Source organism: Chiroxiphia lanceolata, chromosome 9 (assembly GCF_009829145.1).
Source record: "Chiroxiphia lanceolata isolate bChiLan1 chromosome 9, bChiLan1.pri, whole genome shotgun sequence".
Lineage (NCBI taxonomy): Eukaryota > Metazoa > Chordata > Aves > Passeriformes > Pipridae > Chiroxiphia > Chiroxiphia lanceolata.
In genome coordinates this window covers 12227549-12238073 of record NC_045645.1, presented here as the reverse complement: position 1 = coordinate 12238073, position 10525 = coordinate 12227549, and the positions used below count along the sequence as shown (strand labels likewise).

General features: G+C 38.8%; 1 long non-coding RNA gene across 1 annotated transcript; it reads left to right on the top strand.

Annotated features, from left to right (window-relative positions):
• The first annotated feature begins 6503 nt into the window (after positions 1-6503).
• LOC116790832 lies at positions 6504-9740 on the top strand. Its single transcript, XR_004358510.1, has 3 exons — positions 6504-6610; positions 9093-9174; positions 9640-9740. It is a non-coding gene; the product is annotated as an uncharacterized LOC116790832 (long non-coding RNA).
• The last annotated feature ends 785 nt before the right edge of the window (positions 9741-10525 follow it).

Below are 10525 nucleotides of genomic sequence, written 5' to 3'. Positions count from 1 at the left end.
ACAAGCATAACCTGCTAGATCATTAGGTTATTTTCTATTAGGAAAATGGCACGAATTTTATTAAAATCTAACTGTAAATATTTATGCTGATAGAAACCCCACTGTTGTTGTTATTATTCTTTTTATTGTAATACCTTAGAAGAGATGGAAGATAAATGCAGGATTCAATAGGTCACTGGAGGTAAAGAGGGGGATTTTTCTGGAGTTATCGTTGCTGAATACAAACTGCAAGCAAAGGTATGAGGATTTTTTCAAATCTGAAAAGTCACTATTTCTCTTTCAAAGAGGAGAACATATTCTCTTTTAAATCTTTAAAGATCATCTGTTCTGCAGTGCCTGCAAATCATTACTGTTTCATACTGGTTTGCCAAGTGAGGAGCTCAGCTATCCATTTTCCTGCTGAACTCTTTCTGTCTTGGCTCACACCCTCACCTTCCCTGCTTTGTTCATCCCCACACTCTGTGCAATACTCTGCCCTGGTAGTGAAAGTGGAATGTTGAAGTACTGATGTAAAACAAAGCGATAAAAATTGCAAATCTTGTCTTCTGAAACCCAGAGTTTGACTCAACAGCCCTTTCCGAACTGAACGTGAAGGGGAGAGAGATTTTGGCACACAATCTCAAACTCACACACAAAACATGGACCATGAAGAAATGCCATGAAAATAGCATGAGGTTTCTGGACTTTTGGAGTAAATATTCAAAGACAGAGCCCCAGAAATTAGGAATGCTCACTGGATGGAGTAAATTGGGGGTTTATGTTTATGGGTAAAATTAATGTTCATTCTTTATATAAATCCTAAAGAAGGATGTTGCCTCTTCAGTTTTGCCCAACTGCTTTAAAATGGAATTAGGAATTTCTGGCAGTTACAGTAACAAAACGTAGTTAATTTAGTTTAAAAAAAAATACTAGTGTAGCATCTGAGTCAAATCCATGGCTGTATACTATAAAATCCTTGTTGTAGCTCCATAGTTTAGGCACTGTGTAAGACCAGAGTAAGCAAAAGCACACTGTCGTAAACTAAATTCCTAAGGGGCTTGGAAAGTCGCTCTGGCAAAATATTGGGCAGAAAAACCTTTAAATTTCTCTCTAGGATTTTTTGATTCTTGCTGTGTGAAATGGGGGTTGAACTCTCACCTCAGTGACTGATGAGTCATTAATTCACGTTTGTAAAGTGCTGTGATCTTAGAGGTCTTTTCCAACCAAAGGATTCTGTGAAAATTAACATGGTTAGCAAAATGTGTTACAAATAGGATTGAGGGCAATTTCATAGTTAACCCATGTTTTTATTTAACCTGTAAAATTCTTCTGTTAGGTCTGAATTTCAGTTTTTTTCCAGCTAGGGATGGACAGCTCTTTGTTTTCCTCACTCCTTAAGCACTTTGTTGGCTGTTTGAGTGGTGTTGAATTTTACCAGCAGACTATTCCAAATGTTGTTGAAAATCACAGGTTGTCAACAAACGCTTGAGGCCAGAATTTTTTACTCTTACAATTTCTTTTCTCCAGCAGTATCCCATCCAAGCCATGTTTACAACCACCTTACTTTCTGCAGCTGAGTCACTGTTTTTTAGTGGAGCTCTTTGCAAGCAGCAGAAACTTTGGGGCAATCAATATGGCTTTCAACCCAGCCATCGAGAGTGCTGGAGATATTTAGGTCATTAAATGGCAGTGGACACAAGTAAAAGCCCATATCTCACTTCATTAGCAGTAAAGATGCTGTTTAGTTTTATTTGCTAAATCACACAACACACGTAAACTGCACGGGAGGGGTGGAAAACTGAGTCAGCAAAAATCCCGTGAGGTGCCAAAGCCAAGGCACGGCCAAATTTCTGTGATCTCGGTGCTCAGTGCAAACTTGTTTTATTGAATTTTACTTTTATATGCCATATTAACATCTCATTTGCATACAGATTGTGCTCCATCTTTACTCTAAAACCGCACTGTCAGCAGTTCTCTTGTGCAGAGGAGTGGCACAGCAGCATTTAAACACTCCTGTTAAATTTTAAAGCAAGATGCAGAAGGTTTTGGTCAATCTGCTTGGTGAGTTATCACATCCTTTGCCTTTTCCTCCACAGTGGTACCTGGGGGTTGATTTTGTTTATTCCTTTCAGGATTGTTTAGCTGCACATATCAAAATATTTCAGCTACTCCAGGCATAGAATCCCTAGCAAATCCAGTGCTCTTCACATCAGGTTTCCCTGCTAATGCTCCTGCAATTCTAATTGTGGAAGCAGCAGCACAGATAAAGCGCTGTCAGGGCAGTGGTTTTGCCACGATGTTCTATTTACTAGAGGAGGTAAACACTTCATCTCTTATTTTTGTTACTCTGGTGGAATTGTGTTGGAGTCAAATGGAGAGAAAACAGAGTGCTGAGCAGAATCAAATGTAAATACATCCAGCAGAAGTACATATATAATCTGTAGTAGCTGTATAGTAGTAGATTACCATAAAACAATTTTTTCTCTGTGAACACAAATAATTCCCAGCTGCCTTAATAATTTTTTCAACAATCAACTTTTAATTTATGAGTTCTAATAATTCTATTCTGAGGCTAAACAAATAAACACACCTACCAGGCACTAGAGAACATGACAGAAATTACAGTGTAGTATTAACAGTTGGGTTTTGCCATGCTGGAATAACAGAGAGTGTGATAATACATAAACACATACAGAGAATATTACTTGGCAACTGTCGATGGTGTAACTGTTCTTATGTGATCATGCCTGGTGAAAACACTGGAATTTTGGGGTGTTGTAATTAGTGTTGACAGGTAGCAATGCAAGCCATCACCTCTTGTACCGTCACTGAGTGGATAAAGCAAATAAGATGAATATGTTAAGGAAGTTTCAGAGCTGCATCCCCAAAATCTGAGTCTCTGGAGGCTCAGTTTGGCCCTGCACGTGGCATTTAGTTATGCTAAATACAGCCAAGGCTTGGCTGCAAGCCAGGCCCAGCTATTGTCCTTACAATGCGGGATCAGTGGTTCACCTGCAGGATAACAAACCAACTGCTAATGAGAGTAATTAGGAGCCTTGGGGGTGATTTATACATTTTGTCACTGTACAAGCAGTGTAAATGCTGAGGTTTGCAAAGATAACAATTATTGGTTCAGGTGATGATCCTTTCATCAAAGACCGACATCCGATTTTTAACTGTTGGAATTCAGAACTGGGCTTAGTAAAAGTGGAATTGTAACTATAAGTAGAAGGCACGTATCCAAATATTTGTCTTAATTCAGCTTTGAATATCAATCCATAACCCCAAAATCACAAAGTGGCAAGACTGTAAAATGGGATAGATTATAACTCTAAATTGGTGATTATTTACGGATATCTAAAGGTATAGGTTGTATTGTTTATATACTAATATTCTTACAAAGACAGAGTAGAAGTACAGCTCTTAATAAAACTAACTGCTTTTTGTCTGAGTATCTTAAATATTAGTGAAAAAAATCTCTGTGGTCTCACATTGTTACTTGCAGAATATGCAAGTATGCAAATCAGGTGATAACACTCTCAACACAAGTCTCTACCCAAATTGTCCCTAAATTCGCTATAGTTATTGGAACTCCTCGCTCCTCTCAGCACAGCCATTGTTTATTCTGAATTATGGTTGTGCAGACAAGGTGTGTTACTGAGAGCACTGTCACTGCCTGGTTTGACACAGGTAGGATTTGAATTCTTTTTTGAATTCCTTTTTCCTAAGATCTTAATTTTGCCACCCAATGCGTGGAAGTGCCAGTGTGTGTCCCCTGCACTGCTGGGCTCAGTGTTGACCGTGAGTTACCCCTCGTGTGCTGCTGAGAAACATCTCACTCTGAAACAACTTTATAACTGTTGGAGAGAAGGAAAACAGACCCAAGGTTAAAACATATCCTAAAAATACCTGCCTTTGCCAAAAGATGAAAATTCTTTGGACTTAGATTTCCTGTTCTGTACTGTTTGTGGGCACGCTCCACTCCCAGACGAGGGGGAATGACCTCCAGGAAAGAGCAGGATGTGTTTTAGAAAAGGGAGGAAATGTGATAGTCTGGAAGCCTGAAGTACAAGATCCAATCTCTCTCCATGGATGGCAAGAGCTTGTCAGACATAATGGAATATTAAGAGAAGGAACCTATTGCAGGCTCAGGGGACTAGAGTAAGATAGCATTAAAAACTTTACTGCTATTAAATCTTGGGGAGCTGCAGATAATTTTGCTTTAGAGGAGCGTGGCTGCTGGTGTGGTTAAAAATGCTATCGAAAAATCCACTCAGGAGGAATCCCTCAATAAAACAGAAACAATTGGGGCTACATTGGAAGTTCCTGCTAAGGAAAACATCATTTGGCAGAGAAGATTGGAGAGGCTGGAGAGTGACAGCAGCAGTGGAGTTTTAGGACTGCAAACGGGTGCTGAGGGAAATGGTGGAAAGACTATTGAGACTTTATTAACTGCTGCATTGGGGATCAGAAATAGTTCTCCCCACAGACAGAGAGAAAGCCTTTCCAGAGTACTGAAACATTTGCCATTAACTGCAGTGCAAGGGAGAGGGATGAAACCATTCTTTTTTTATCTGTAAACCCTCAGATTGGAGTCACAGAGCAGGTAACCAACAACAAAAAGACATTTCCTGCCAGCAAACGTTTTCATACAGGGGGGTTTATACTCAAGGAAAATTATGACATGTACAAGTATCAGAGAAACAGAAAATTGGGTCATATATAAATCCTTAGAAGCTGCCTTCTGCCTTGATTACTGGATAGCTAACGACACCACATTCCCTGGCTTTCCCTGGATGTCTGGATGCCTCATCCAGTACATCTTCCTCACCGAGCTCGAGGGAGAAAAATCAGTATATTTAGAAGAAAATAGAAGTATTTGGATTTGTTTTACTAAGTAGGACATGACAGAAGAAACAAATGACTGTCTTTCTATCCCTCCAAATAATTGGCACTGACAAATATGCTACTTTTGCTAAAGGACAACTACACAGAACTGGGAATGTGTAGCAGCGGAATGGCTCTTTTTATTTGTTTGCTTTCCTATTTTAACTAAATTTGTGCTGTAGCATTACTCAGGCTACAGAAAACCCCAAACACAGTGAATAAAGAGTGACTAAACAGGCTGAGCAGAGCACATCAGTACTCCTGAAAGGAGGCAGAGGGCAGAGAAACACTCAGTGGTGAGAAGCAGTGAGGGACTTGGGAAGAAAAACCAGAGTTTTTTAGTAAGTTTTTAAGCTGTGCATTGAATTAGACCTATTCTCTTTGAAAAAAGAAACTTGCTACTGGACAGGGGGACCTGGAGATTCATTTTCTGAAGTTTGTTCTTTTGTGGGATGTTGCTGTTCCTGGAGGACCAAATCCATGGATCCTCTGTAGGTGGTTTGGGAACGTCCCCAAACCACCACAGTGTCACACACATCAGTTGGGTCCCCAGAATCCTGAGAGGTTGGTGGGCCTCCTTTCCTTTGGGATTGAGCTATCCTGAATTCCAGCCTTGGGATCTTGTGAGAACTCTATCACCTCATAGAGGTCTCCTTCCATGTCTCATCCAATGAGGATTCCCATTTCTAGTGCACTGGGAAAGCTGCACACCTGGCTGCTGAGAACAAGGCAGGAAATGGTACAAGCTTTACATTTTCAGACTCATTCTTCATCTAATGTAGTGTTCCTAAACTCTTACTATGAGTAAAGGAAAAATATCCTTATCCTGCACCAAATCCCAAGAAATCTGCTCTTTCAAAGATACTTTCTTTGAATTTTAGTGGAGAGAATCATCTTCCATTGCTTAACATTGAAGACAAAGATAAGGAAAGAGCTGGATTTTATCAAAAACCTCCTTCAAAGCAAACCTACCCCTTTTCTACTCCAGCTGAGACATCCATAACATGAAGTATAAGCAGGGGACTCCATAACAGCTGTCACAGCATCTGAAGACTTTCCTTTCTCTAAAGAAACCTACTTTGGCATAGAAACATAAAAAAAAAGAAAGACCATTTTAACAAAAAGAAAAGTACTTTAATGAATTGCAAATAGACTGTAAATGACTACAGAAAAAACTGATGGGGTGAACAAAGTACATAAAAATCCTGTGTGCACACACTGTTTATAAATCAAGCTCTCACCCACCATGCTTGGAATAGACATCCAAAGGAACATATCAAATTACACAAAAGGTCAGGGAATGTAAAATAGTGAACAGACTGTTATGGGATCATCTTTAATCTTTTCCACCACCTAAAAACTTGTGGGGAGGGGTAAATGATATTAAATGAATTGAAGAAGCTAATGAGAACTTTTGGATTATAATGCCAAAATCAGGAGACATTTTGTTCATTTGAAAGATCTGGCACTTGCTGGAAATTCTCTCCAATTGCTGAAGACATTTGGGAAAGTTAATTTTCTGCTTAATTTTTCTAAATGCACTATCAACTTTACAGAAAGAAAGAAAAAAAAGAAACAAAGTTTTAAAGTATTTAAAATATTATAAAAATAGATAGAACTGCTCATTGAATTGTTTCAGAAGTCCTTTGGGGTGAGTTAGCACCACTTTACAGAGGGAAGGCAGAGTCGCGGTGGCAAGTTCCATGTGATATCTGCATCCTGCCTGCTCCAGGTGACACCTTAGGTAGGGAATTCTCAAAGCAAGCAAAAGTTAAATGAAGATATTCCATTCTGGCTTAAAATTTTACCTCTTTGAAACCTCACCTCTCACACTTCACAAGAAAGTGTGGCTTGGTTTCCAGGACTGCTGAGTACTCAGTGAGTACTTCTTCCCATAGGGAGTAGATGAGTTGTAGAAGAGGCTCCCTCTTTCTCTCTGCTTTGTTCTTTCTCTTTGTTCTCTGACTGGTTTTGAAACCTCTTCTGAACCTTTTTTTTGTATATGTTTTTTTCTTTATGAGAGAAAATAAAATCTCTTTCATCCCAATCCACCCTGTTTTTGTGAACTAGGTAGGGGCCATATTTTCTTAGTTACCGGTGTCCAGACGTAACATTTCTTGACTATTCTGCCACTTTATGATCATTTGAATGAATAATGTTCTAAAAATCATAGAATCAAAAGTGTTCAGTTGTACTCTGATGCATCAGATAAGGGTTGTGACAAGGTGAGAGGTATTATTTATATAGCAGGAAATAGAAGTACTTAAAAAGGAAACCCTTTTCTGTTTGAAGTCTGGATAATTCCAGGATACTCACAATGCAGCACCCTCACTGTATGATGGTGAATACAGTAAAATCATGACCTTAACCTAAAATTTGTTACTTAGGTTCATTCTTCCACTGGATTTCTCCTTCTTAGAAATCTCTTTAATTTTTCAGCCATTTATCTTGAATTATCGTATTTTAAAAATTAACAAAACTAGCTCAAAATAAAACTGCTTTGGTTCTGTCATATACCACTGCTAATTATAGCCTGGGTAAGCAGAGACTAACCCCTGAATTCATCTCCAGAGCCTGCCTTCCCTCCTCTTCCCCTTGCAGTGTCCCAGTGTCTCCCCAGACTGCTGTAACAAGTTATCCCAGACAGTCCCATAGAGCAGAGAGTTCAAAAGGCACGTTCAGGACAAGACAGACTTGCCAAGCAGTCCTTGAATATGAACAACAATATTTTAATTGTGACTTTTCCCAAGAAATTCAATTTCTCATTCATAAATATTTTTATTGATGCCTGTATCATTTGTGGGTGTGATTTGATTTTATATCTGCATATACTGACATGTATTTGTCTGTGTGGATGTCCCATATTTTGCACTTAGTGCTGGTAACTTTTAGTATTTTTTCCTCTGGGAACATGCTTTGATAGCTCCAATATTTCAAAGAGCATGCAATCCAAAATCTGTCAGGAGGAAATATTTCTTTAAGGCAGAAAATGTGTTTTTTGTTAACTTTCTCAATCTCTCATCCATTCAGATATGTGTTGAATATATGTTCAAGTTTTGCAGGGCTAAGGCTGGGACTCCAACAACTTCTGTTGATTCCACCTTTTTAAGCAGGAGTTTACAAGGGGGATGTCGAAGTTTGAACCTATATGTGAAGTTCCTTTCCAAAATTAAAGTTTTAGAAGTTACAAATCAGAAAAGTGATTTATATCCTTCCTTAATGAGTCTTGGCCTTGCAAGGAATCAACATATATTGTCTTGTCATATTAGTTGGAAGTGACTTTGCATTCCTACAGGAAGACACTTAGGGAGAGGAATCCATGCAATTTCTATAGCATCAAAGCTTTGTTGGGTTTTCCAGGTGACTGAATTAAGATTTATTGTTGGTGAACTTGGTTCCCAGTGATCTATTTAATTCTAAATTAGCATCTCTATTGCAATACTTAGCTCTTCCAGTGCTTCCCAAACATACACTAATTCAGTCTCACACCCTCTCTCAAACAGGAAGGGGGATAATGAGGTGTGGGATCTCCTCTTTTTCCTTTTAACTGTACTGTTATTAATGCCTGGGCTTTTCTGAGCTCATATAACAAAAGGAGACAAAGCTCATCGGTTTATCGGGAGAGAGAAATCGGGGCCAGCTCTGGCCGAGCCTTCTGAATTCAGCTGTGACTCCTCTCCACAGACAAACCCAGCTCCCACAAAGTCCATCCATCTGCCACAGCACTAATAAACCACAATATATTTCTCTGATTCTTCTCAACAAATCTTTGTTGTTACTTTTTCCTCAACCAATTTTTTATACATTTTATAAAACCCCTGCTGCAACTTTATCAACTTCTGCAGTTAAATAAATAGTTTCTGAAGTGAACTTAAACCTGTGTTTTGCTGAAGTACATGAAATATATACACATTTTATGTGAGACAGTGATTTGCAGACCGCTTATAACTTACAGAATTGTTCTGTGCACTTTATGTGTCTGATGCACAATGAAGAGATATTTGTAGTGTTTTCAGATAAAAACCTGATCATTAATAACGTATTGAACTGTGAGAAGTGTTAAAGATGGAGAATTGCTTCCAGTCAAAAAAGTTTTGGAACACCTTACCTTTAAAATATCAGTTACCTGACAAAAAAAATTACATCTTTTTGGTGTGCCTTAATCCCTTTGGTAAGTTCAAAGCATAATTTTTCCACGTTCTCTTTATCTTCATTCCTGTTTAAAGATTTGAATACCATTAAGGTCATACTTCAATCCAGCAGAGGCTTGGATCTCCGTTTTCATCTCTCTGACTTCTTATAAGAGCAGTAAGTACTATAAAATATTCTGTGCCATTCTAACTAATCACCCCTCTGGCATTCTGAGCAAATGCAGGTTAATAGTGAATCTTTTAATATTTCTATTAATTACGTATATTATCCTAATAACTCTATTGTCAATTTTTCATTGCTGGGTAATGACTAGAGCTGGGTTAGCTGTTCATAACTACTAATGGATTTAAAAGAAAGCAGAGGTTTTTGTTTGTTTGTGATTTGCCTGCTGGAAAAGCCTGATTTTTACAAATCTACTTGTTATTTGAAATTCATTTGGGGATTTTCTCTGCAGATGCGATTCAGCATTATTTCTGGTTTGGACAGGGGCATCTACACAGGGTATAGAAAAAGGGCTGTGGTTATAAGAACTAATATCTGAAGGAAACCTAACCTTTTTATTAAATATGACCCACGTATATGTGGAAATGAGAACACAGTTGGAGTGCTGGTGTTTTACAGAGCCACTGTGACATGTGCCTTTGCACAAATCCATGAAGTTAAGAGGAGGATCTCTGTGAAGGCTTCAGATTTAAGCGCCGCAGAGGGGAGGCAGGAGATGGAGTAATTCAATTCTTATTCTAATAAAGTTTCCTGTTTGGAATGGGAAGAAAGGACTCCTGCTCCAATTGTCCAAATGTTCCGGTGCCACCCACCATAATGAGGTGGAAACAGAACTGCAGCCAATTCAATAGGACTTTCAGTTTGATGAGCCCGTAGAAAGATCTGAACATAAGGATTGTTTCACAGAACCTGGGCAGCAATGAAGCTGAAAATATCGATTCATAAATTTCCCAGGAAGATGAGAAAAATGAGGCAATCATTCCTGAGAAGTTGATGAACATTTCCATCCCAAAATACAATTCACTAATGGACGTGTTTGTGTGAAAAGGATGCAGAAAGCTTTTAAATGCAGCAGCATGTGAATAAGCAGAGTTTCTTAAGGAGTGTTTCCTTAAGGAAACACTAATAGTAGAATTTTAAAGGAGGAATTCTAGGAAAAATCATGACACTTGTTTGACTTTGAAAAAGGCGGTGCAGCTGTCAGCACAGTGCAAAGGAGTGAGAAGTTACCCCAGGATTGAATGTGCTCCAAGAGGGTGTAAGGAGAGCTGCAGGAATTCCCAATTGCAAAAGGAAGACTGTTAAAAATGCCTTTTTCCCCCCAGAATTTAATTTCTCAGCCAGAAATGTAACAGGTAGATGAGGCAAAACAAAACTAGGAGGCTGGCTGGAGATGGTGGCAGCGGTGCTGGAAGCTGAGTGTGGATGTTTGATGATCTCTAAGGTCCCTTCCAACCCCAACCATTCTATGATTCTATAATTCTAAGCTGTACTGCTGCAGTAT